Raw genomic sequence first — 17371 nt, forward strand, 5'->3', positions numbered from 1 at the left:
AGAGTCTCTCGTGGATCCTACTGTCATTATTTCTTAGGTTTGAACGGTACAGTAAGTGTTCGAGGAACCTATTCATGATAAGAGCTTAGCAGCGTCGACTCCGTGGCGCAACGGTAGCGCGTCTGACTCCAGATCAGAAGGTTGCGTGTTCAAATCACGTCGGGGTCACAGTGAAATTTTCGTTTACGGAAGCCATGGACGAGTATGTCAATTTAATCAGATACCAAACGATTACAGAGAACGGACGAACAGAACCTGCTTGAAAAAAGCTACTAGTGAATTTTCGCATTCTGACATTAAGGTGAAGGCGCCGACTCGCACTTTCTCCAGGCGCGAAGTGTCTAATATTTTTGTTATTTATATCGTTTAACGCTAATATATAACTGAGAGATAATGATTACGCAATATTTTGCTCGATTAGACGTCTTTAGCCAGACAGAGTATAACAATTTTCCTTAAGTTATGGGGATAGAAAGTTTGTGAAATGGGGTATAGCTCAGTCGTAGAGCATTCGACTGCAGATCGAGAGGTCCCCGGTTCAATCCCGGGTGCCCCCTTCATTTTTCAGTATCTTGAAAAAACAAATAACGATTGTCGCATTTAGTTGCAAATACATGTTTGAAATGATTGAGATGCACTCCGCACGCCATACCGAAGGCTTTGGAGCAACATTTCAATGGGGGGATCGCAGGCCAGGGTCTTGCAGGTCATCGTCCTCCCGCTAAGGCGTCGAACTGTAAGAAATCCACTTGCTTGGGGAAGAATCTTGTACGCTGAATTTGATAGAATATGGTGCTAGGCAAAAGTTTTCATATACTGCTGCACGGAGAAACAAAAATTGGAGGAGCTGGGATTTGAACCCAGGACTTTCTGCATGCGAAGCAGACACTCTACCACTGAGTTACACCCCCGCCAGAGCAAGTACATCTGGGAAGAGTCTCTCGTGGATCCTACTGTCATTATTTCTTAGGTTTGAACGGTACAGTAAGTGTTCGAGGAACCTATTCATGATAAGAGCTTAGCAGCGTCGACTCCGTGGCGCAACGGTAGCGCGTCTGACTCCAGATCAGAAGGTTGCGTGTTCAAATCACGTCGGGGTCACAGTGAAATTTTCGTTTACGGAAGCCATGGACGAGTATGTCAATTTAATCAGATACCAAACGATTACAGAGAACGGACGAACAGAACCTGCTTGAAAAAAGCTACTAGTGAATTTTCGCATTCTGACATTAAGGTGAAGGCGCCGACTCGCACTTTCTCCAGGCGCGAAGTGTCTAATATTTTTGTTATTTATATCGTTTAACGCTAATATATAACTGAGAGATAATGATTACGCAATATTTTGCTCGATTAGACGTCTTTAGCCAGACAGAGTATAACAATTTTCCTTAAGTTATGGGGATAGAAAGTTTGTGAAAGGGGGTATAGCTCAGTCGTAGAGCATTCGACTGCAGATCGAGAGGTCCCCGGTTCAATCCCGGGTGCCCCCTTCATTTTTCAGTATCTTGAAAAAACAAATAACGATTGTCGCATTTAGTTGCAAATACATGTTTGAAATGATTGAGATGCACTCCGCACGCCATACCGAAGGCTTTGGAGCAACATTTCAATGGGGGGATCGCAGGCCAGGGTCTTGCAGGTCATCGTCCTCCCGCTAAGGCGTCGAACTGTAAGAAATCCACTTGCTTGGGGAAGAATCTTGTACGCTGAATTTGATAGAATATGGTGCTAGGCAAAAGTTTTCATATACTGCTGCACGGAGAAACAAAAATTGGAGGAGCTGGGATTTGAACCCAGGACTTTCTGCATGCAAAGCAGACACTCTACCACTGAGTTACACCCCCGCCAGAGCAAGTACATCTGGGAAGAGTCTCTCGTGGATCCTACTGTCATTATTTCTTAGGTTTGAACGGTACAGTAAGTGTTCGAGGAACCTATTCATGATAAGAGCTTAGCAGCGTCGACTCCGTGGCGCAACGGTAGCGCGTCTGACTCCAGATCAGAAGGTTGCGTGTTCAAATCACGTCGGGGTCACAGTGAAATTTTCGTTTACGGAAGCCATGGACGAGTATGTCAATTTAATCAGATACCAAACGATTACAGAGAACGGACGAACAGAACCTGCTTGAAAAAAGCTACTAGTGAATTTTCGCATTCTGACATTAAGGTGAAGGCGCCGACTCGCACTTTCTCCAGGCGCGAAGTGTCTAATATTTTTGTTATTTATATCGTTTAACGCTAATATATAACTGAGAGATAATGATTACGCAATATTTTGCTCGATTAGACGTCTTTAGCCAGACAGAGTATAACAATTTTCCTTAAGTTATGGGGATAGAAAGTTTGTGAAAGGGGGTATAGCTCAGTCGTAGAGCATTCGACTGCAGATCGAGAGGTCCCCGGTTCAATCCCGGGTGCCCCCTTCATTTTTCAGTATCTTGAAAAAACAAATAACGATTGTCGCATTTAGTTGCAAATACATGTTTGAAATGATTGAGATGCACTCCGCACGCCATACCGAAGGCTTTGGAGCAACATTTCAATGGGGGGATCGCAGGCCAGGGTCTTGCAGGTCATCGTCCTCCCGCTAAGGCGTCGAACTGTAAGAAATCCACTTGCTTGGGGAAGAATCTTGTACGCTGAATTTGATAGAATATGGTGCTAGGCAAAAGTTTTCATATACTGCTGCACGGAGAAACAAAAATTGGAGGAGCTGGGATTTGAACCCAGGACTTTCTGCATGCGAAGCAGACACTCTACCACTGAGTTACACCCCCGCCAGAGCAAGTACATCTGGGAAGAGTCTCTCGTGGATCCTACTGTCATTATTTCTTAGGTTTGAACGGTACAGTAAGTGTTCGAGGAACCTATTCATGATAAGAGCTTAGCAGCGTCGACTCCGTGGCGCAACGGTAGCGCGTCTGACTCCAGATCAGAAGGTTGCGTGTTCAAATCACGTCGGGGTCACAGTGAAATTTTCGTTTACGGAAGCCATGGACGAGTATGTCAATTTAATCAGATACCAAACGATTACAGAGAACGGACGAACAGAACCTGCTTGAAAAAAGCTACTAGTGAATTTTCGCATTCTGACATTAAGGTGAAGGCGCCGACTCGCACTTTCTCCAGGCGCGAAGTGTCTAATATTTTTGTTATTTATATCGTTTAACGCTAATATATAACTGAGAGATAATGATTACGCAATATTTTGCTCGATTAGACGTCTTTAGCCAGACAGAGTATAACAATTTTCCTTAAGTTATGGGGATAGAAAGTTTGTGAAAGGGGGTATAGCTCAGTCGTAGAGCATTCGACTGCAGATCGAGAGGTCCCCGGTTCAATCCCGGGTGCCCCCTTCATTTTTCAGTATCTTGAAAAAACAAATAACGATTGTCGCATTTAGTTGCAAATACATGTTTGAAATGATTGAGATGCACTCCGCACGCCATACCGAAGGCTTTGGAGCAACATTTCAATGGGGGGATCGCAGGCCAGGGTCTTGCAGGTCATCGTCCTCCCGCTAAGGCGTCGAACTGTAAGAAATCCACTTGCTTGGGGAAGAATCTTGTACGCTGAATTTGATAGAATATGGTGCTAGGCAAAAGTTTTCATATACTGCTGCACGGAGAAACAAAAATTGGAGGAGCTGGGATTTGAACCCAGGACTTTCTGCATGCGAAGCAGACACTCTACCACTGAGTTACACCCCCGCCAGAGCAAGTACATCTGGGAAGAGTCTCTCGTGGATCCTACTGTCATTATTTCTTAGGTTTGAACGGTACAGTAAGTGTTCGAGGAACCTATTCATGATAAGAGCTTAGCAGCGTCGACTCCGTGGCGCAACGGTAGCGCGTCTGACTCCAGATCAGAAGGTTGCGTGTTCAAATCACGTCGGGGTCACAGTGAAATTTTCGTTTACGGAAGCCATGGACGAGTATGTCAATTTAATCAGATACCAAACGATTACAGAGAACGGACGAACAGAACCTGCTTGAAAAAAGCTACTAGTGAATTTTCGCATTCTGACATTAAGGTGAAGGCGCCGACTCGCACTTTCTCCAGGCGCGAAGTGTCTAACATTTTTGTTATTTATATCGTTTAACGCTAATATATAACTGAGAGATAATGATTACGCAATATTTTGCTCGATTAGACGTCTTTAGCCAGACAGAGTATAACAATTTTCCTTAAGTTATGGGGATAGAAAGTTTGTGAAATGGGGTATAGCTCAGTCGTAGAGCATTCGACTGCAGATCGAGAGGTCCCCGGTTCAATCCCGGGTGCCCCCTTCATTTTTCAGTATCTTGAAAAAACAAATAACGATTGTCGCATTTAGTTGCAAATACATGTTTGAAATGATTGAGATGCACTCCGCACGCCATACCGAAGGCTTTGGAGCAACATTTCAATGGGGGGATCGCAGGCCAGGGTCTTGCAGGTCATCGTCCTCCCGCTAAGGCGTCGAACTGTAAGAAATCCACTTGCTTGGGGAAGAATCTTGTACGCTGAATTTGATAGAATATGGTGCTAGGCAAAAGTTTTCATATACTGCTGCACGGAGAAACAAAAATTGGAGGAGCTGGGATTTGAACCCAGGACTTTCTGCATGCGAAGCAGACACTCTACCACTGAGTTACACCCCCGCCAGAGCAAGTACATTTGGGAAGAGTCTCTCGTGGATCCTACTGTCATTATTTCTTAGGTTTGAACGGTACAGTAAGTGTTCGAGGAACCTATTCATGATAAGAGCTTAGCAGCGTCGACTCCGTGGCGCAACGGTAGCGCGTCTGACTCCAGATCAGAAGGTTGCGTGTTCAAATCACGTCGGGGTCTCAGTGAAATTTTCGTTTACGGAAGCCATGGACGAGTATGTCAATTTAATCAGATACCAAACGATTACAGAGAACGGACGAACAGAACCTGCTTGAAAAAAGCTACTAGTGAATTTTCGCATTCTGACATTAAGGTGAAGGCGCCGACTCGCACTTTCTCCAGGCGCGAAGTGTCTAATATTTTTGTTATTTATATCGTTTAACGCTAATATATAACTGAGAGATAATGATTACGCAATATTTTGCTCGATTAGACGTCTTTAGCCAGACAGAGTATAACAATTTTCCTTAAGTTATGGGGATAGAAAGTTTGTGAAAGGGGGTATAGCTCAGTCGTAGAGCATTCGACTGCAGATCGAGAGGTCCCCGGTTCAATCCCGGGTGCCCCCTTCATTTTTCAGTATCTTGAAAAAACAAATAACGATTGTCGCATTTAGTTGCAAATACATGTTTGAAATGATTGAGATGCACTCCGCACGCCATACCGAAGGCTTTGGAGCAACATTTCAATGGGGGGATCGCAGGCCAGGGTCTTGCAGGTCATCGTCCTCCCGCTAAGGCGTCGAACTGTAAGAAATCCACTTGCTTGGGGAAGAATCTTGTACGCTGAATTTGATAGAATATGGTGCTAGGCAAAAGTTTTCATATACTGCTGCACGGAGAAACAAAAATTGGAGGAGCTGGGATTTGAACCCAGGACTTTCTGCATGCGAAGCAGACACTCTACCACTGAGTTACACCCCCGCCAGAGCAAGTACATCTGGGAAGAGTCTCTCGTGGATCCTACTGTCATTATTTCTTAGGTTTGAACGGTACAGTAAGTGTTCGAGGAACCTATTCATGATAAGAGCTTAGCAGCGTCGACTCCGTGGCGCAACGGTAGCGCGTCTGACTCCAGATCAGAAGGTTGCGTGTTCAAATCACGTCGGGGTCACAGTGAAATTTTCGTTTACGGAAGCCATGGACGAGTATGTCAATTTAATCAGATACCAAACGATTACAGAGAACGGACGAACAGAACCTGCTTGAAAAAAGCTACTAGTGAATTTTCGCATTCTGACATTAAGGTGAAGGCGCCGACTCGCACTTTCTCCAGGCGCGAAGTGTCTAATATTTTTGTTATTTATATCGTTTAACGCTAATATATAACTGAGAGATAATGATTACGCAATATTTTGCTCGATTAGACGTCTTTAGCCAGACAGAGTATAACAATTTTCCTTAAGTTATGGGGATAGAAAGTTTGTGAAAGGGGGTATAGCTCAGTCGTAGAGCATTCGACTGCAGATCGAGAGGTCCCCGGTTCAATCCCGGGTGCCCCCTTCATTTTTCAGTATCTTGAAAAAACAAATAACGATTGTCGCATTTAGTTGCAAATACATGTTTGAAATGATTGAGATGCACTCCGCACGCCATACCGAAGGCTTTGGAGCAACATTTCAATGGGGGGATCGCAGGCCAGGGTCTTGCAGGTCATCGTCCTCCCGCTAAGGCGTCGAACTGTAAGAAATCCACTTGCTTGGGGAAGAATCTTGTACGCTGAATTTGATAGAATATGGTGCTAGGCAAAAGTTTTCATATACTGCTGCACGGAGAAACAAAAATTGGAGGAGCTGGGATTTGAACCCAGGACTTTCTGCATGCGAAGCAGACACTCTACCACTGAGTTACACCCCCGCCAGAGCAAGTACATCTGGGAAGAGTCTCTCGTGGATCCTACTGTCATTATTTCTTAGGTTTGAACGGTACAGTAAGTGTTCGAGGAACCTATTCATGATAAGTGCTTAGCAGCGTCGACTCCGTGGCGCAACGGTAGCGCGTCTGACTCCAGATCAGAAGGTTGCGTGTTCAAATCACGTCGGGGTCACAGTGAAATTTTCGTTTACGGAAGCCATGGACGAGTATGTCAATTTAATCAGATACCAAACGATTACAGAGAACGGACGAACAGAACCTGCTTGAAAAAAGCTACTAGTGAATTTTCGCATTCTGACATTAAGGTGAAGGCGCCGACTCGCACTTTCTCCAGGCGCGAAGTGTCTAATATTTTTGTTATTTATATCGTTTAACGCTAATATATAACTGAGAGATAATGATTACGCAATATTTTGCTCGATTAGACGTCTTTAGCCAGACAGAGTATAACAATTTTCCTTAAGTTATGGGGATAGAAAGTTTGTGAAAGGGGGTATAGCTCAGTCGTAGAGCATTCGACTGCAGATCGAGAGGTCCCCGGTTCAATCCCGGGTGCCCCCTTCATTTTTCAGTATCTTGAAAAAACAAATAACGATTGTCGCATTTAGTTGCAAATACATGTTTGAAATGATTGAGATGCACTCCGCACGCCATACCGAAGGCTTTGGAGCAACATTTCAATGGGGGGATCGCAGGCCAGGGTCTTGCAGGTCATCGTCCTCCCGCTAAGGCGTCGAACTGTAAGAAATCCACTTGCTTGGGGAAGAATCTTGTACGCTGAATTTGATAGAATATGGTGCTAGGCAAAAGTTTTCATATACTGCTGCACGGAGAAACAAAAATTGGAGGAGCTGGGATTTGAACCCAGGACTTTCTGCATGCGAAGCAGACACTCTACCACTGAGTTACACCCCCGCCAGAGCAAGTACATCTGGGAAGAGTCTCTCGTGGATCCTACTGTCATTATTTCTTAGGTTTGAACGGTACAGTAAGTGTTCGAGGAACCTATTCATGATAAGAGCTTAGCAGCGTCGACTCCGTGGCGCAACGGTAGCGCGTCTGACTCCAGATCAGAAGGTTGCGTGTTCAAATCACGTCGGGGTCACAGTGAAATTTTCGTTTACGGAAGCCATGGACGAGTATGTCAATTTAATCAGATACCAAACGATTACAGAGAACGGACGAACAGAACCTGCTTGAAAAAAGCTACTAGTGAATTTTCGCATTCTGACATTAAGGTGAAGGCGCCGACTCGCACTTTCTCCAGGCGCGAAGTGTCTAATATTTTTGTTATTTATATCGTTTAACGCTAATATATAACTGAGAGATAATGATTACGCAATATTTTGCTCGATTAGACGTCTTTAGCCAGACAGAGTATAACAATTTTCCTTAAGTTATGGGGATAGAAAGTTTGTGAAAGGGGGTATAGCTCAGACGTAGAGCATTCGACTGCAGATCGAGAGGTCCCCGGTTCAATCCCGGGTGCCCCCTTCATTTTTCAGTATCTTGAAAAAACAAATAACGATTGTCGCATTTAGTTGCAAATACATGTTTGAAATGATTGAGATGCACTCCGCACGCCATACCGAAGGCTTTGGAGCAACATTTCAATGGGGGGATCGCAGGCCAGGGTCTTGCAGGTCATCGTCCTCCCGCTAAGGCGTCGAACTGTAAGAAATCCACTTGCTTGGGGAAGAATCTTGTACGCTGAATTTGATAGAATATGGTGCTAGGCAAAAGTTTTCATATACTGCTGCACGGAGAAACAAAAATTGGAGGAGCTGGGATTTGAACCCAGGACTTTCTGCATGCGAAGCAGACACTCTACCACTGAGTTACACCCCCGCCAGAGCAAGTACATCTGGGAAGAGTCTCTCGTGGATCCTACTGTCATTATTTCTTAGGTTTGAACGGTACAGTAAGTGTTCGAGGAACCTATTCATGATAAGAGCTTAGCAGCGTCGACTCCGTGGCGCAACGGTAGCGCGTCTGACTCCAGATCAGAAGGTTGCGTGTTCAAATCACGTCGGGGTCACAGTGAAATTTTCGTTTACGGAAGCCATGGACGAGTATGTCAATTTAATCAGATACCAAACGATTACAGAGAACGGACGAACAGAACCTGCTTGAAAAAAGCTACTAGTGAATTTTCGCATTCTGACATTAAGGTGAAGGCGCCGACTCGCACTTTCTCCAGGCGCGAAGTGTCTAATATTTTTGTTATTTATATCGTTTAACGCTAATATATAACTGAGAGATAATGATTACGCAATATTTTGCTCGATTAGACGTCTTTAGCCAGACAGAGTATAACAATTTTCCTTAAGTTATGGGGATAGAAAGTTTGTGAAAGGGGGTATAGCTCAGTCGTAGAGCATTCGACTGCAGATCGAGAGGTCCCCGGTTCAATCCCGGGTGCCCCCTTCATTTTTCAGTATCTTGAAAAAACAAATAACGATTGTCGCATTTAGTTGCAAATACATGTTTGAAATGATTGAGATGCACTCCGCACGCCATACCGAAGGCTTTGGAGCAACATTTCAATGGGGGGATCGCAGGCCAGGGTCTTGCAGGTCATCGTCCTCCCGCTAAGGCGTCGAACTGTAAGAAATCCACTTGCTTGGGGAAGAATCTTGTACGCTGAATTTGATAGAATATGGTGCTAGGCAAAAGTTTTCATATACTGCTGCACGGAGAAACAAAAATTGGAGGAGCTGGGATTTGAACCCAGGACTTTCTGCATGCGAAGCAGACACTCTACCACTGAGTTACACCCCCGCCAGAGCAAGTACATCTGGGAAGAGTCTCTCGTGGATCCTACTGTCATTATTTCTTAGGTTTGAACGGTACAGTAAGTGTTCGAGGAACCTATTCATGATAAGAGCTTAGCAGCGTCGACTCCGTGGCGCAACGGTAGCGCGTCTGACTCCAGATCAGAAGGTTGCGTGTTCAAATCACGTCGGGGTCACAGTGAAATTTTCGTTTACGGAAGCCATGGACGAGTATGTCAATTTAATCAGATACCAAACGATTACAGAGAACGGACGAACAGAACCTGCTTGAAAAAAGCTACTAGTGAATTTTCGCATTCTGACATTAAGGTGAAGGCGCCGACTCGCACTTTCTCCAGGCGCGAAGTGTCTAATATTTTTGTTATTTATATCGTTTAACGCTAATATATAACTGAGAGATAATGATTACGCAATATTTTGCTCGATTAGACGTCTTTAGCCAGACAGAGTATAACAATTTTCCTTAAGTTATGGGGATAGAAAGTTTGTGAAAGGGGGTATAGCTCAGTCGTAGAGCATTCGACTGCAGATCGAGAGGTCCCCGGTTCAATCCCGGGTGCCCCCTTCATTTTTCAGTATCTTGAAAAAACAAATAACGATTGTCGCATTTAGTTGCAAATACATGTTTGAAATGATTGAGATGCACTCCGCACGCCATACCGAAGGCTTTGGAGCAACATTTCAATGGGGGGATCGCAGGCCAGGGTCTTGCAGGTCATCGTCCTCCCGCTAAGGCGTCGAACTGTAAGAAATCCACTTGCTTGGGGAAGAATCTTGTACGCTGAATTTGATAGAATATGGTGCTAGGCAAAAGTTTTCATATACTGCTGCACGGAGAAACAAAAATTGGAGGAGCTGGGATTTGAACCCAGGACTTTCTGCATGCGAAGCAGACACTCTACCACTGAGTTACACCCCCGCCAGAGCAAGTACATCTGGGAAGAGTCTCTCGTGGATCCTACTGTCATTATTTCTTAGGTTTGAACGGTACAGTAAGTGTTCGAGGAACCTATTCATGATAAGAGCTTAGCAGCGTCGACTCCGTGGCGCAACGGTAGCGCGTCTGACTCCAGATCAGAAGGTTGCGTGTTCAAATCACGTCGGGGTCACAGTGAAATTTTCGTTTACGGAAGCCATGGACGAGTATGTCAATTTAATCAGATACCAAACGATTACAGAGAACGGACGAACAGAACCTGCTTGAAAAAAGCTACTAGTGAATTTTCGCATTCTGACATTAAGGTGAAGGCGCCGACTCGCACTTTCTCCAGGCGCGAAGTGTCTAATATTTTTGTTATTTATATCGTTTAACGCTAATATATAACTGAGAGATAATGATTACGCAATATTTTGCTCGATTAGACGTCTTTAGCCAGACAGAGTATAACAATTTTCCTTAAGTTATGGGGATAGAAAGTTTGTGAAAGGGGGTATAGCTCAGTCGTAGAGCATTCGACTGCAGATCGAGAGGTCCCCGGTTCAATCCCGGGTGCCCCCTTCATTTTTCAGTATCTTGAAAAAACAAATAACGATTGTCGCATTTAGTTGCAAATACATGTTTGAAATGATTGAGATGCACTCCGCACGCCATACCGAAGGCTTTGGAGCAACATTTCAATGGGGGGATCGCAGGCCAGGGTCTTGCAGGTCATCGTCCTCCCGCTAAGGCGTCGAACTGTAAGAAATCCACTTGCTTGGGGAAGAATCTTGTACGCTGAATTTGATAGAATATGGTGCTAGGCAAAAGTTTTCATATACTGCTGCACGGAGAAACAAAAATTGGAGGAGCTGGGATTTGAACCCAGGACTTTCTGCATGCGAAGCAGACACTCTACCACTGAGTTACACCCCCGCCAGAGCAAGTACATCTGGGAAGAGTCTCTCGTGGATCCTACTGTCATTATTTCTTAGGTTTGAACGGTACAGTAAGTGTTCGAGGAACCTATTCATGATAAGAGCTTAGCAGCGTCGACTCCGTGGCGCAACGGTAGCGCGTCTGACTCCAGATCAGAAGGTTGCGTGTTCAAATCACGTCGGGGTCACAGTGAAATTTTCGTTTACGGAAGCCATGGACGAGTATGTCAATTTAATCAGATACCAAACGATTACAGAGAACGGACGAACAGAACCTGCTTGAAAAAAGCTACTAGTGAATTTTCGCATTCTGACATTAAGGTGAAGGCGCCGACTCGCACTTTCTCCAGGCGCGAAGTGTCTAATATTTTTGTTATTTATATCGTTTAACGCTAATATATAACTGAGAGATAATGATTACGCAATATTTTGCTCGATTAGACGTCTTTAGCCAGACAGAGTATAACAATTTTCCTTAAGTTATGGGGATAGAAAGTTTGTGAAAGGGGGTATAGCTCAGTCGTAGAGCATTCGACTGCAGATCGAGAGGTCCCCGGTTCAATCCCGGGTGCCCCCTTCATTTTTCAGTATCTTGAAAAAACAAATAACGATTGTCGCATTTAGTTGCAAATACATGTTTGAAATGATTGAGATGCACTCCGCACGCCATACCGAAGGCTTTGGAGCAACATTTCAATGGGGGGATCGCAGGCCAGGGTCTTGCAGGTCATCGTCCTCCCGCTAAGGCGTCGAACTGTAAGAAATCCACTTGCTTGGGGAAGAATCTTGTACGCTGAATTTGATAGAATATGGTGCTAGGCAAAAGTTTTCATATACTGCTGCACGGAGAAACAAAAATTGGAGGAGCTGGGATTTGAACCCAGGACTTTCTGCATGCGAAGCAGACACTCTACCACTGAGTTACACCCCCGCCAGAGCAAGTACATCTGGGAAGAGTCTCTCGTGGATCCTACTGTCATTATTTCTTAGGTTTGAACGGTACAGTAAGTGTTCGAGGAACCTATTCATGATAAGAGCTTAGCAGCGTCGACTCCGTGGCGCAACGGTAGCGCGTCTGACTCCAGATCAGAAGGTTGCGTGTTCAAATCACGTCGGGGTCACAGTGAAATTTTCGTTTACGGAAGCCATGGACGAGTATGTCAATTTAATCAGATACCAAACGATTACAGAGAACGGACGAACAGAACCTGCTTGAAAAAAGCTACTAGTGAATTTTCGCATTCTGACATTAAGGTGAAGGCGCCGACTCGCACTTTCTCCAGGCGCGAAGTGTCTAATATTTTTGTTATTTATATCGTTTAACGCTAATATATAACTGAGAGATAATGATTACGCAATATTTTGCTCGATTAGACGTCTTTAGCCAGACAGAGTATAACAATTTTCCTTAAGTTATGGGGATAGAAAGTTTGTGAAAGGGGGTATAGCTCAGTCGTAGAGCATTCGACTGCAGATCGAGAGGTCCCCGGTTCAATCCCGGGTGCCCCCTTCATTTTTCAGTATCTTGAAAAAACAAATAACGATTGTCGCATTTAGTTGCAAATACATGTTTGAAATGATTGAGATGCACTCCGCACGCCATACCGAAGGCTTTGGAGCAACATTTCAATGGGGGGATCGCAGGCCAGGGTCTTGCAGGTCATCGTCCTCCCGCTAAGGCGTCGAACTGTAAGAAATCCACTTGCTTGGGGAAGAATCTTGTACGCTGAATTTGATAGAATATGGTGCTAGGCAAAAGTTTTCATATACTGCTGCACGGAGAAACAAAAATTGGAGGAGCTGGGATTTGAACCCAGGACTTTCTGCATGCGAAGCAGACACTCTACCACTGAGTTACACCCCCGCCAGAGCAAGTACATCTGGGAAGAGTCTCTCGTGGATCCTACTGTCATTATTTCTTAGGTTTGAACGGTACAGTAAGTGTTCGAGGAACCTATTCATGATAAGAGCTTAGCAGCGTCGACTCCGTGGCGCAACGGTAGCGCGTCTGACTCCAGATCAGAAGGTTGCGTGTTCAAATCACGTCGGGGTCACAGTGAAATTTTCGTTTACGGAAGCCATGGACGAGTATGTCAATTTAATCAGATACCAAACGATTACAGAGAACGGACGAACAGAACCTGCTTGAAAAAAGCTACTAGTGAATTTTCGCATTCTGACATTAAGGTGAAGGCGCCGACTCGCACTTTCTCCAGGCGCGAAGTGTCTAATATTTTTGTTATTTATATCGTTTAACGCTAATATATAACTGAGAGATAATGATTACGCAATATTTTGCTCGATTAGACGTCTTTAGCCAGACAGAGTATAACAATTTTCCTTAAGTTATGGGGATAGAAAGTTTGTGAAAGGGGGTATAGCTCAGTCGTAGAGCATTCGACTGCAGATTGAGAGGTCCCCGGTTCAATCCCGGGTGCCCCCTTCATTTTTCAGTATCTTGAAAAAACAAATAACGATTGTCGCATTTAGTTGCAAATACATGTTTGAAATGATTGAGATGCACTCCGCACGCCATACCGAAGGCTTTGGAGCAACATTTCAATGGGGGGATCGCAGGCCAGGGTCTTGCAGGTCATCGTCCTCCCGCTAAGGCGTCGAACTGTAAGAAATCCACTTGCTTGGGGAAGAATCTTGTACGCTGAATTTGATAGAATATGGTGCTAGGCAAAAGTTTTCATATACTGCTGCACGGAGAAACAAAAATTGGAGGAGCTGGGATTTGAACCCAGGACTTTCTGCATGCGAAGCAGACACTCTACCACTGAGTTACACCCCCGCCAGAGCAAGTACATCTGGGAAGAGTCTCTCGTGGATCCTACTGTCATTATTTCTTAGGTTTGAACGGTACAGTAAGTGTTCGAGGAACCTATTCATGATAAGAGCTTAGCAGCGTCGACTCCGTGGCGCAACGGTAGCGCGTCTGACTCCAGATCAGAAGGTTGCGTGTTCAAATCACGTCGGGGTCACAGTGAAATTTTCGTTTACGGAAGCCATGGACGAGTATGTCAATTTAATCAGATACCAAACGATTACAGAGAACGGACGAACAGAACCTGCTTGAAAAAAGCTACTAGTGAATTTTCGCATTCTGACATTAAGGTGAAGGCGCCGACTCGCACTTTCTCCAGGCGCGAAGTGTCTAATATTTTTGTTATTTATATCGTTTAACGCTAATATATAACTGAGAGATAATGATTACGCAATATTTTGCTCGATTAGACGTCTTTAGCCAGACAGAGTATAACAATTTTCCTTAAGTTATGGGGATAGAAAGTTTGTGAAAGGGGGTATAGCTCAGTCGTAGAGCATTCGACTGCAGATCGAGAGGTCCCCGGTTCAATCCCGGGTGCCCCCTTCATTTTTCAGTATCTTGAAAAAACAAATAACGATTGTCGCATTTAGTTGCAAATACATGTTTGAAATGATTGAGATGCACTCCGCACGCCATACCGAAGGCTTTGGAGCAACATTTCAATGGGGGGATCGCAGGCCAGGGTCTTGCAGGTCATCGTCCTCCCGCTAAGGCGTCGAACTGTAAGAAATCCACTTGCTTGGGGAAGAATCTTGTACGCTGAATTTGATAGAATATGGTGCTAGGCAAAAGTTTTCATATACTGCTGCACGGAGAAACAAAAATTGGAGGAGCTGGGATTTGAACCCAGGACTTTCTGCATGCGAAGCAGGCACTCTACCACTGAGTTACACCCCCGCCAGAGCAAGTACATCTGGGAAGAGTCTCTCGTGGATCCTACTGTCATTATTTCTTAGGTTTGAACGGTACAGTAAGTGTTCGAGGAACCTATTCATGATAAGAGCTTAGCAGCGTCGACTCCGTGGCGCAACGGTAGCGCGTCTGACTCCAGATCAGAAGGTTGCGTGTTCAAATCACGTCGGGGTCACAGTGAAATTTTCGTTTACGGAAGCCATGGACGAGTATGTCAATTTAATCAGATACCAAACGATTACAGAGAACGGACGAACAGAACCTGCTTGAAAAAAGCTACTAGTGAATTTTCGCATTCTGACATTAAGGTGAAGGCGCCGACTCGCACTTTCTCCAGGCGCGAAGTGTCTAATATTTTTGTTATTTATATCGTTTAACGCTAATATATAACTGAGAGATAATGATTACGCAATATTTTGCTCGATTAGACGTCTTTAGCCAGACAGAGTATAACAATTTTCCTTAAGTTATGGGGATAGAAAGTTTGTGAAAGGGGGTATAGCTCAGTCGTAGAGCATTCGACTGCAGATCGAGAGGTCCCCGGTTCAATCCCGGGTGCCCCCTTCATTTTTCAGTATCTTGAAAAAACAAATAACGATTGTCGCATTTAGTTGCAAATACATGTTTGAAATGATTGAGATGCACTCCGCACGCCATACCGAAGGCTTTGGAGCAACATTTCAATGGGGGGATCGCAGGCCAGGGTCTTGCAGGTCATCGTCCTCCCGCTAAGGCGTCGAACTGTAAGAAATCCACTTGCTTGGGGAAGAATCTTGTACGCTGAATTTGATAGAATATGGTGCTAGGCAAAAGTTTTCATATACTGCTGCACGGAGAAACAAAAATTGGAGGAGCTGGGATTTGAACCCAGGACTTTCTGCATGCGAAGCAGACACTCTACCACTGAGTTACACCCCCGCCAGAGCAAGTACATCTGGGAAGAGTCTCTCGTGGATCCTACTGTCATTATTTCTTAGGTTTGAACGGTACAGTAAGTGTTCGAGGAACCTATTCATGATAAGAGCTCAGCAGCGTCGACTCCGTGGCGCAACGGTAGCGCGTCTGACTCCAGATCAGAAGGTTGCGTGTTCAAATCACGTCGGGGTCACAGTGAAATTTTCGTTTACGGAAGCCATGGACGAGTATGTCAATTTAATCAGATACCAAACGATTACAGAGAACGGACGAACAGAACCTGCTTGAAAAAAGCTACTAGTGAATTTTCGCATTCTGACATTAAGGTGAAGGCGCCGACTCGCACTTTCTCCAGGCGCGAAGTGTCTAATATTTTTGTTATTTATATCGTTTAACGCTAATATATAACTGAGAGATAATGATTACGCAATATTTTGCTCGATTAGACGTCTTTAGCCAGACAGAGTATAACAATTTTCCTTAAGTTATGGGGATAGAAAGTTTGTGAAAGGGGGTATAGCTCAGTCGTAGAGCATTCGACTGCAGATCGAGAGGTCCCCGGTTCAATCCCGGGTGCCCCCTTCATTTTTCAGTATCTTGAAAAAACAAATAACGATTGTCGCATTTAGTTGCAAATACATGTTTGAAATGATTGAGATGCACTCCGCACGCCATACCGAAGGCTTTGGAGCAACATTTCAATGGGGGGATCGCAGGCCAGGGTCTTGCAGGTCATCGTCCTCCCGCTAAGGCGTCGAACTGTAAGAAATCCACTTGCTTGGGGAAGAATCTTGTACGCTGAATTTGATAGAATATGGTGCTAGGCAAAAGTTTTCATATACTGCTGCACGGAGAAACAAAAATTGGAGGAGCTGGGATTTGAACCCAGGACTTTCTGCATGCGAAGCAGACACTCTACCACTGAGTTACACCCCCGCCAGAGCAAGTACATCTGGGAAGAGTCTCTCGTGGATCCTACTGTCATTATTTCTTAGGTTTGAACGGTACAGTAAGTGTTCGAGGAACCTATTCATGATAAGAGCTGAGCAGCGTCGACTCCGTGGCGCAACGGTAGCGCGTCTGACTCCAGATCAGAAGGTTGCGTGTTCAAATCACGTCGGGGTCACAGTGAAATTTTCGTTTACGGAAGCCATGGACGAGTATGTCAATTTAATCAGATACCAAACGATTACAGAGAACGGACGAACAGAACCTGCTTGAAAAAAGCTACTAGTGAATTTTCGCATTCTGACATTAAGGTGAAGGCGCCGACTCGCACTTTCTCCAGGCGCGAAGTGTCTAATATTTTTGTTATTTATATCGTTTAACGCTAATATATAACTGAGAGATAATGATTACGCAATATTTTGCTCGATTAGACGTCTTTAGCCAGACAGAGTATAACAATTTTCCTTAAGTTATGGGGATAGAAAGTTTGTGAAAGGGGGTATAGCTCAGTCGTAGAGCATTCGACTGCAGATCGAGAGGTCCCCGGTTCAATCCCGGGTGCCCCCTTCATTTTTCAGTATCTTGAA

At 44.6% G+C, this 17371-nt stretch overlaps 56 non-coding genes across 56 annotated transcripts; 38 read left to right on the forward strand and 18 right to left on the reverse strand.

Moving 5' to 3' along the window:
* Nucleotides 1-96: 96 nt before the first annotated feature.
* Trnaw-cca (transfer RNA tryptophan (anticodon CCA)) lies at nucleotides 97-168 on the forward strand. The gene has a single exon. It is a non-coding gene; the product is annotated as a tRNA-Trp (tRNA).
* A 317-nt stretch (nucleotides 169-485) lies between these two features.
* Trnac-gca (transfer RNA cysteine (anticodon GCA)) lies at nucleotides 486-557 on the forward strand. Its single transcript has one exon. It is a non-coding gene; the product is annotated as a tRNA-Cys (tRNA).
* A 282-nt stretch (nucleotides 558-839) lies between these two features.
* Nucleotides 840-911, reverse strand: Trnaa-cgc (transfer RNA alanine (anticodon CGC)). Its single transcript has one exon. It is a non-coding gene; the product is annotated as a tRNA-Ala (tRNA).
* Nucleotides 912-1029: 118 nt separating this feature from the next.
* Trnaw-cca (transfer RNA tryptophan (anticodon CCA)) lies at nucleotides 1030-1101 on the forward strand. Its single transcript has one exon. It is a non-coding gene; the product is annotated as a tRNA-Trp (tRNA).
* A 317-nt stretch (nucleotides 1102-1418) lies between these two features.
* Nucleotides 1419-1490, forward strand: Trnac-gca (transfer RNA cysteine (anticodon GCA)). The gene has a single exon. It is a non-coding gene; the product is annotated as a tRNA-Cys (tRNA).
* A 282-nt stretch (nucleotides 1491-1772) lies between these two features.
* Trnaa-ugc (transfer RNA alanine (anticodon UGC)) lies at nucleotides 1773-1844 on the reverse strand. Its single transcript has one exon. It is a non-coding gene; the product is annotated as a tRNA-Ala (tRNA).
* Nucleotides 1845-1962: 118 nt separating this feature from the next.
* On the forward strand, nucleotides 1963-2034 carry Trnaw-cca (transfer RNA tryptophan (anticodon CCA)). Its single transcript has one exon. It is a non-coding gene; the product is annotated as a tRNA-Trp (tRNA).
* A 317-nt stretch (nucleotides 2035-2351) lies between these two features.
* Trnac-gca (transfer RNA cysteine (anticodon GCA)) lies at nucleotides 2352-2423 on the forward strand. The gene has a single exon. It is a non-coding gene; the product is annotated as a tRNA-Cys (tRNA).
* A 282-nt stretch (nucleotides 2424-2705) lies between these two features.
* On the reverse strand, nucleotides 2706-2777 carry Trnaa-cgc (transfer RNA alanine (anticodon CGC)). Its single transcript has one exon. It is a non-coding gene; the product is annotated as a tRNA-Ala (tRNA).
* Nucleotides 2778-2895: 118 nt separating this feature from the next.
* Nucleotides 2896-2967, forward strand: Trnaw-cca (transfer RNA tryptophan (anticodon CCA)). Its single transcript has one exon. It is a non-coding gene; the product is annotated as a tRNA-Trp (tRNA).
* Nucleotides 2968-3284: 317 nt separating this feature from the next.
* Trnac-gca (transfer RNA cysteine (anticodon GCA)) lies at nucleotides 3285-3356 on the forward strand. The gene has a single exon. It is a non-coding gene; the product is annotated as a tRNA-Cys (tRNA).
* Nucleotides 3357-3638: 282 nt separating this feature from the next.
* Trnaa-cgc (transfer RNA alanine (anticodon CGC)) lies at nucleotides 3639-3710 on the reverse strand. The gene has a single exon. It is a non-coding gene; the product is annotated as a tRNA-Ala (tRNA).
* Nucleotides 3711-3828: 118 nt separating this feature from the next.
* Trnaw-cca (transfer RNA tryptophan (anticodon CCA)) lies at nucleotides 3829-3900 on the forward strand. The gene has a single exon. It is a non-coding gene; the product is annotated as a tRNA-Trp (tRNA).
* A 317-nt stretch (nucleotides 3901-4217) lies between these two features.
* Nucleotides 4218-4289, forward strand: Trnac-gca (transfer RNA cysteine (anticodon GCA)). Its single transcript has one exon. It is a non-coding gene; the product is annotated as a tRNA-Cys (tRNA).
* Nucleotides 4290-4571: 282 nt separating this feature from the next.
* On the reverse strand, nucleotides 4572-4643 carry Trnaa-cgc (transfer RNA alanine (anticodon CGC)). The gene has a single exon. It is a non-coding gene; the product is annotated as a tRNA-Ala (tRNA).
* A 118-nt stretch (nucleotides 4644-4761) lies between these two features.
* Nucleotides 4762-4833, forward strand: Trnaw-cca (transfer RNA tryptophan (anticodon CCA)). The gene has a single exon. It is a non-coding gene; the product is annotated as a tRNA-Trp (tRNA).
* A 317-nt stretch (nucleotides 4834-5150) lies between these two features.
* Trnac-gca (transfer RNA cysteine (anticodon GCA)) lies at nucleotides 5151-5222 on the forward strand. Its single transcript has one exon. It is a non-coding gene; the product is annotated as a tRNA-Cys (tRNA).
* Nucleotides 5223-5504: 282 nt separating this feature from the next.
* Trnaa-cgc (transfer RNA alanine (anticodon CGC)) lies at nucleotides 5505-5576 on the reverse strand. Its single transcript has one exon. It is a non-coding gene; the product is annotated as a tRNA-Ala (tRNA).
* Nucleotides 5577-5694: 118 nt separating this feature from the next.
* Trnaw-cca (transfer RNA tryptophan (anticodon CCA)) lies at nucleotides 5695-5766 on the forward strand. Its single transcript has one exon. It is a non-coding gene; the product is annotated as a tRNA-Trp (tRNA).
* Nucleotides 5767-6083: 317 nt separating this feature from the next.
* Nucleotides 6084-6155, forward strand: Trnac-gca (transfer RNA cysteine (anticodon GCA)). The gene has a single exon. It is a non-coding gene; the product is annotated as a tRNA-Cys (tRNA).
* Nucleotides 6156-6437: 282 nt separating this feature from the next.
* Nucleotides 6438-6509, reverse strand: Trnaa-cgc (transfer RNA alanine (anticodon CGC)). The gene has a single exon. It is a non-coding gene; the product is annotated as a tRNA-Ala (tRNA).
* Nucleotides 6510-6627: 118 nt separating this feature from the next.
* On the forward strand, nucleotides 6628-6699 carry Trnaw-cca (transfer RNA tryptophan (anticodon CCA)). The gene has a single exon. It is a non-coding gene; the product is annotated as a tRNA-Trp (tRNA).
* A 317-nt stretch (nucleotides 6700-7016) lies between these two features.
* Nucleotides 7017-7088, forward strand: Trnac-gca (transfer RNA cysteine (anticodon GCA)). Its single transcript has one exon. It is a non-coding gene; the product is annotated as a tRNA-Cys (tRNA).
* A 282-nt stretch (nucleotides 7089-7370) lies between these two features.
* On the reverse strand, nucleotides 7371-7442 carry Trnaa-cgc (transfer RNA alanine (anticodon CGC)). The gene has a single exon. It is a non-coding gene; the product is annotated as a tRNA-Ala (tRNA).
* Nucleotides 7443-7560: 118 nt separating this feature from the next.
* Nucleotides 7561-7632, forward strand: Trnaw-cca (transfer RNA tryptophan (anticodon CCA)). The gene has a single exon. It is a non-coding gene; the product is annotated as a tRNA-Trp (tRNA).
* A 317-nt stretch (nucleotides 7633-7949) lies between these two features.
* Trnac-gca (transfer RNA cysteine (anticodon GCA)) lies at nucleotides 7950-8021 on the forward strand. Its single transcript has one exon. It is a non-coding gene; the product is annotated as a tRNA-Cys (tRNA).
* Nucleotides 8022-8303: 282 nt separating this feature from the next.
* On the reverse strand, nucleotides 8304-8375 carry Trnaa-cgc (transfer RNA alanine (anticodon CGC)). The gene has a single exon. It is a non-coding gene; the product is annotated as a tRNA-Ala (tRNA).
* Nucleotides 8376-8493: 118 nt separating this feature from the next.
* On the forward strand, nucleotides 8494-8565 carry Trnaw-cca (transfer RNA tryptophan (anticodon CCA)). The gene has a single exon. It is a non-coding gene; the product is annotated as a tRNA-Trp (tRNA).
* Nucleotides 8566-8882: 317 nt separating this feature from the next.
* Trnac-gca (transfer RNA cysteine (anticodon GCA)) lies at nucleotides 8883-8954 on the forward strand. The gene has a single exon. It is a non-coding gene; the product is annotated as a tRNA-Cys (tRNA).
* Nucleotides 8955-9236: 282 nt separating this feature from the next.
* Nucleotides 9237-9308, reverse strand: Trnaa-cgc (transfer RNA alanine (anticodon CGC)). The gene has a single exon. It is a non-coding gene; the product is annotated as a tRNA-Ala (tRNA).
* A 118-nt stretch (nucleotides 9309-9426) lies between these two features.
* Nucleotides 9427-9498, forward strand: Trnaw-cca (transfer RNA tryptophan (anticodon CCA)). The gene has a single exon. It is a non-coding gene; the product is annotated as a tRNA-Trp (tRNA).
* Nucleotides 9499-9815: 317 nt separating this feature from the next.
* Nucleotides 9816-9887, forward strand: Trnac-gca (transfer RNA cysteine (anticodon GCA)). The gene has a single exon. It is a non-coding gene; the product is annotated as a tRNA-Cys (tRNA).
* Nucleotides 9888-10169: 282 nt separating this feature from the next.
* Nucleotides 10170-10241, reverse strand: Trnaa-cgc (transfer RNA alanine (anticodon CGC)). The gene has a single exon. It is a non-coding gene; the product is annotated as a tRNA-Ala (tRNA).
* Nucleotides 10242-10359: 118 nt separating this feature from the next.
* Nucleotides 10360-10431, forward strand: Trnaw-cca (transfer RNA tryptophan (anticodon CCA)). The gene has a single exon. It is a non-coding gene; the product is annotated as a tRNA-Trp (tRNA).
* A 317-nt stretch (nucleotides 10432-10748) lies between these two features.
* On the forward strand, nucleotides 10749-10820 carry Trnac-gca (transfer RNA cysteine (anticodon GCA)). The gene has a single exon. It is a non-coding gene; the product is annotated as a tRNA-Cys (tRNA).
* Nucleotides 10821-11102: 282 nt separating this feature from the next.
* Trnaa-cgc (transfer RNA alanine (anticodon CGC)) lies at nucleotides 11103-11174 on the reverse strand. Its single transcript has one exon. It is a non-coding gene; the product is annotated as a tRNA-Ala (tRNA).
* Nucleotides 11175-11292: 118 nt separating this feature from the next.
* On the forward strand, nucleotides 11293-11364 carry Trnaw-cca (transfer RNA tryptophan (anticodon CCA)). Its single transcript has one exon. It is a non-coding gene; the product is annotated as a tRNA-Trp (tRNA).
* A 317-nt stretch (nucleotides 11365-11681) lies between these two features.
* On the forward strand, nucleotides 11682-11753 carry Trnac-gca (transfer RNA cysteine (anticodon GCA)). Its single transcript has one exon. It is a non-coding gene; the product is annotated as a tRNA-Cys (tRNA).
* Nucleotides 11754-12035: 282 nt separating this feature from the next.
* On the reverse strand, nucleotides 12036-12107 carry Trnaa-cgc (transfer RNA alanine (anticodon CGC)). The gene has a single exon. It is a non-coding gene; the product is annotated as a tRNA-Ala (tRNA).
* A 118-nt stretch (nucleotides 12108-12225) lies between these two features.
* Nucleotides 12226-12297, forward strand: Trnaw-cca (transfer RNA tryptophan (anticodon CCA)). The gene has a single exon. It is a non-coding gene; the product is annotated as a tRNA-Trp (tRNA).
* Nucleotides 12298-12614: 317 nt separating this feature from the next.
* Trnac-gca (transfer RNA cysteine (anticodon GCA)) lies at nucleotides 12615-12686 on the forward strand. Its single transcript has one exon. It is a non-coding gene; the product is annotated as a tRNA-Cys (tRNA).
* Nucleotides 12687-12968: 282 nt separating this feature from the next.
* On the reverse strand, nucleotides 12969-13040 carry Trnaa-cgc (transfer RNA alanine (anticodon CGC)). The gene has a single exon. It is a non-coding gene; the product is annotated as a tRNA-Ala (tRNA).
* A 118-nt stretch (nucleotides 13041-13158) lies between these two features.
* On the forward strand, nucleotides 13159-13230 carry Trnaw-cca (transfer RNA tryptophan (anticodon CCA)). The gene has a single exon. It is a non-coding gene; the product is annotated as a tRNA-Trp (tRNA).
* A 317-nt stretch (nucleotides 13231-13547) lies between these two features.
* Nucleotides 13548-13619, forward strand: Trnac-gca (transfer RNA cysteine (anticodon GCA)). Its single transcript has one exon. It is a non-coding gene; the product is annotated as a tRNA-Cys (tRNA).
* A 282-nt stretch (nucleotides 13620-13901) lies between these two features.
* Trnaa-cgc (transfer RNA alanine (anticodon CGC)) lies at nucleotides 13902-13973 on the reverse strand. Its single transcript has one exon. It is a non-coding gene; the product is annotated as a tRNA-Ala (tRNA).
* Nucleotides 13974-14091: 118 nt separating this feature from the next.
* Nucleotides 14092-14163, forward strand: Trnaw-cca (transfer RNA tryptophan (anticodon CCA)). Its single transcript has one exon. It is a non-coding gene; the product is annotated as a tRNA-Trp (tRNA).
* Nucleotides 14164-14480: 317 nt separating this feature from the next.
* Trnac-gca (transfer RNA cysteine (anticodon GCA)) lies at nucleotides 14481-14552 on the forward strand. Its single transcript has one exon. It is a non-coding gene; the product is annotated as a tRNA-Cys (tRNA).
* A 282-nt stretch (nucleotides 14553-14834) lies between these two features.
* Trnaa-cgc (transfer RNA alanine (anticodon CGC)) lies at nucleotides 14835-14906 on the reverse strand. Its single transcript has one exon. It is a non-coding gene; the product is annotated as a tRNA-Ala (tRNA).
* Nucleotides 14907-15024: 118 nt separating this feature from the next.
* Nucleotides 15025-15096, forward strand: Trnaw-cca (transfer RNA tryptophan (anticodon CCA)). The gene has a single exon. It is a non-coding gene; the product is annotated as a tRNA-Trp (tRNA).
* Nucleotides 15097-15413: 317 nt separating this feature from the next.
* Trnac-gca (transfer RNA cysteine (anticodon GCA)) lies at nucleotides 15414-15485 on the forward strand. The gene has a single exon. It is a non-coding gene; the product is annotated as a tRNA-Cys (tRNA).
* Nucleotides 15486-15767: 282 nt separating this feature from the next.
* Nucleotides 15768-15839, reverse strand: Trnaa-cgc (transfer RNA alanine (anticodon CGC)). The gene has a single exon. It is a non-coding gene; the product is annotated as a tRNA-Ala (tRNA).
* Nucleotides 15840-15957: 118 nt separating this feature from the next.
* Nucleotides 15958-16029, forward strand: Trnaw-cca (transfer RNA tryptophan (anticodon CCA)). Its single transcript has one exon. It is a non-coding gene; the product is annotated as a tRNA-Trp (tRNA).
* Nucleotides 16030-16346: 317 nt separating this feature from the next.
* On the forward strand, nucleotides 16347-16418 carry Trnac-gca (transfer RNA cysteine (anticodon GCA)). Its single transcript has one exon. It is a non-coding gene; the product is annotated as a tRNA-Cys (tRNA).
* A 282-nt stretch (nucleotides 16419-16700) lies between these two features.
* Trnaa-cgc (transfer RNA alanine (anticodon CGC)) lies at nucleotides 16701-16772 on the reverse strand. The gene has a single exon. It is a non-coding gene; the product is annotated as a tRNA-Ala (tRNA).
* A 118-nt stretch (nucleotides 16773-16890) lies between these two features.
* Nucleotides 16891-16962, forward strand: Trnaw-cca (transfer RNA tryptophan (anticodon CCA)). The gene has a single exon. It is a non-coding gene; the product is annotated as a tRNA-Trp (tRNA).
* Nucleotides 16963-17279: 317 nt separating this feature from the next.
* Nucleotides 17280-17351, forward strand: Trnac-gca (transfer RNA cysteine (anticodon GCA)). Its single transcript has one exon. It is a non-coding gene; the product is annotated as a tRNA-Cys (tRNA).
* The last annotated feature ends 20 nt before the right edge of the window (nucleotides 17352-17371 follow it).

Source organism: Schistocerca gregaria, chromosome 3 (assembly GCF_023897955.1).
Source record: "Schistocerca gregaria isolate iqSchGreg1 chromosome 3, iqSchGreg1.2, whole genome shotgun sequence".
In the NCBI taxonomy this organism is placed as follows: Eukaryota; Metazoa; Arthropoda; class Insecta; order Orthoptera; family Acrididae; genus Schistocerca; species Schistocerca gregaria.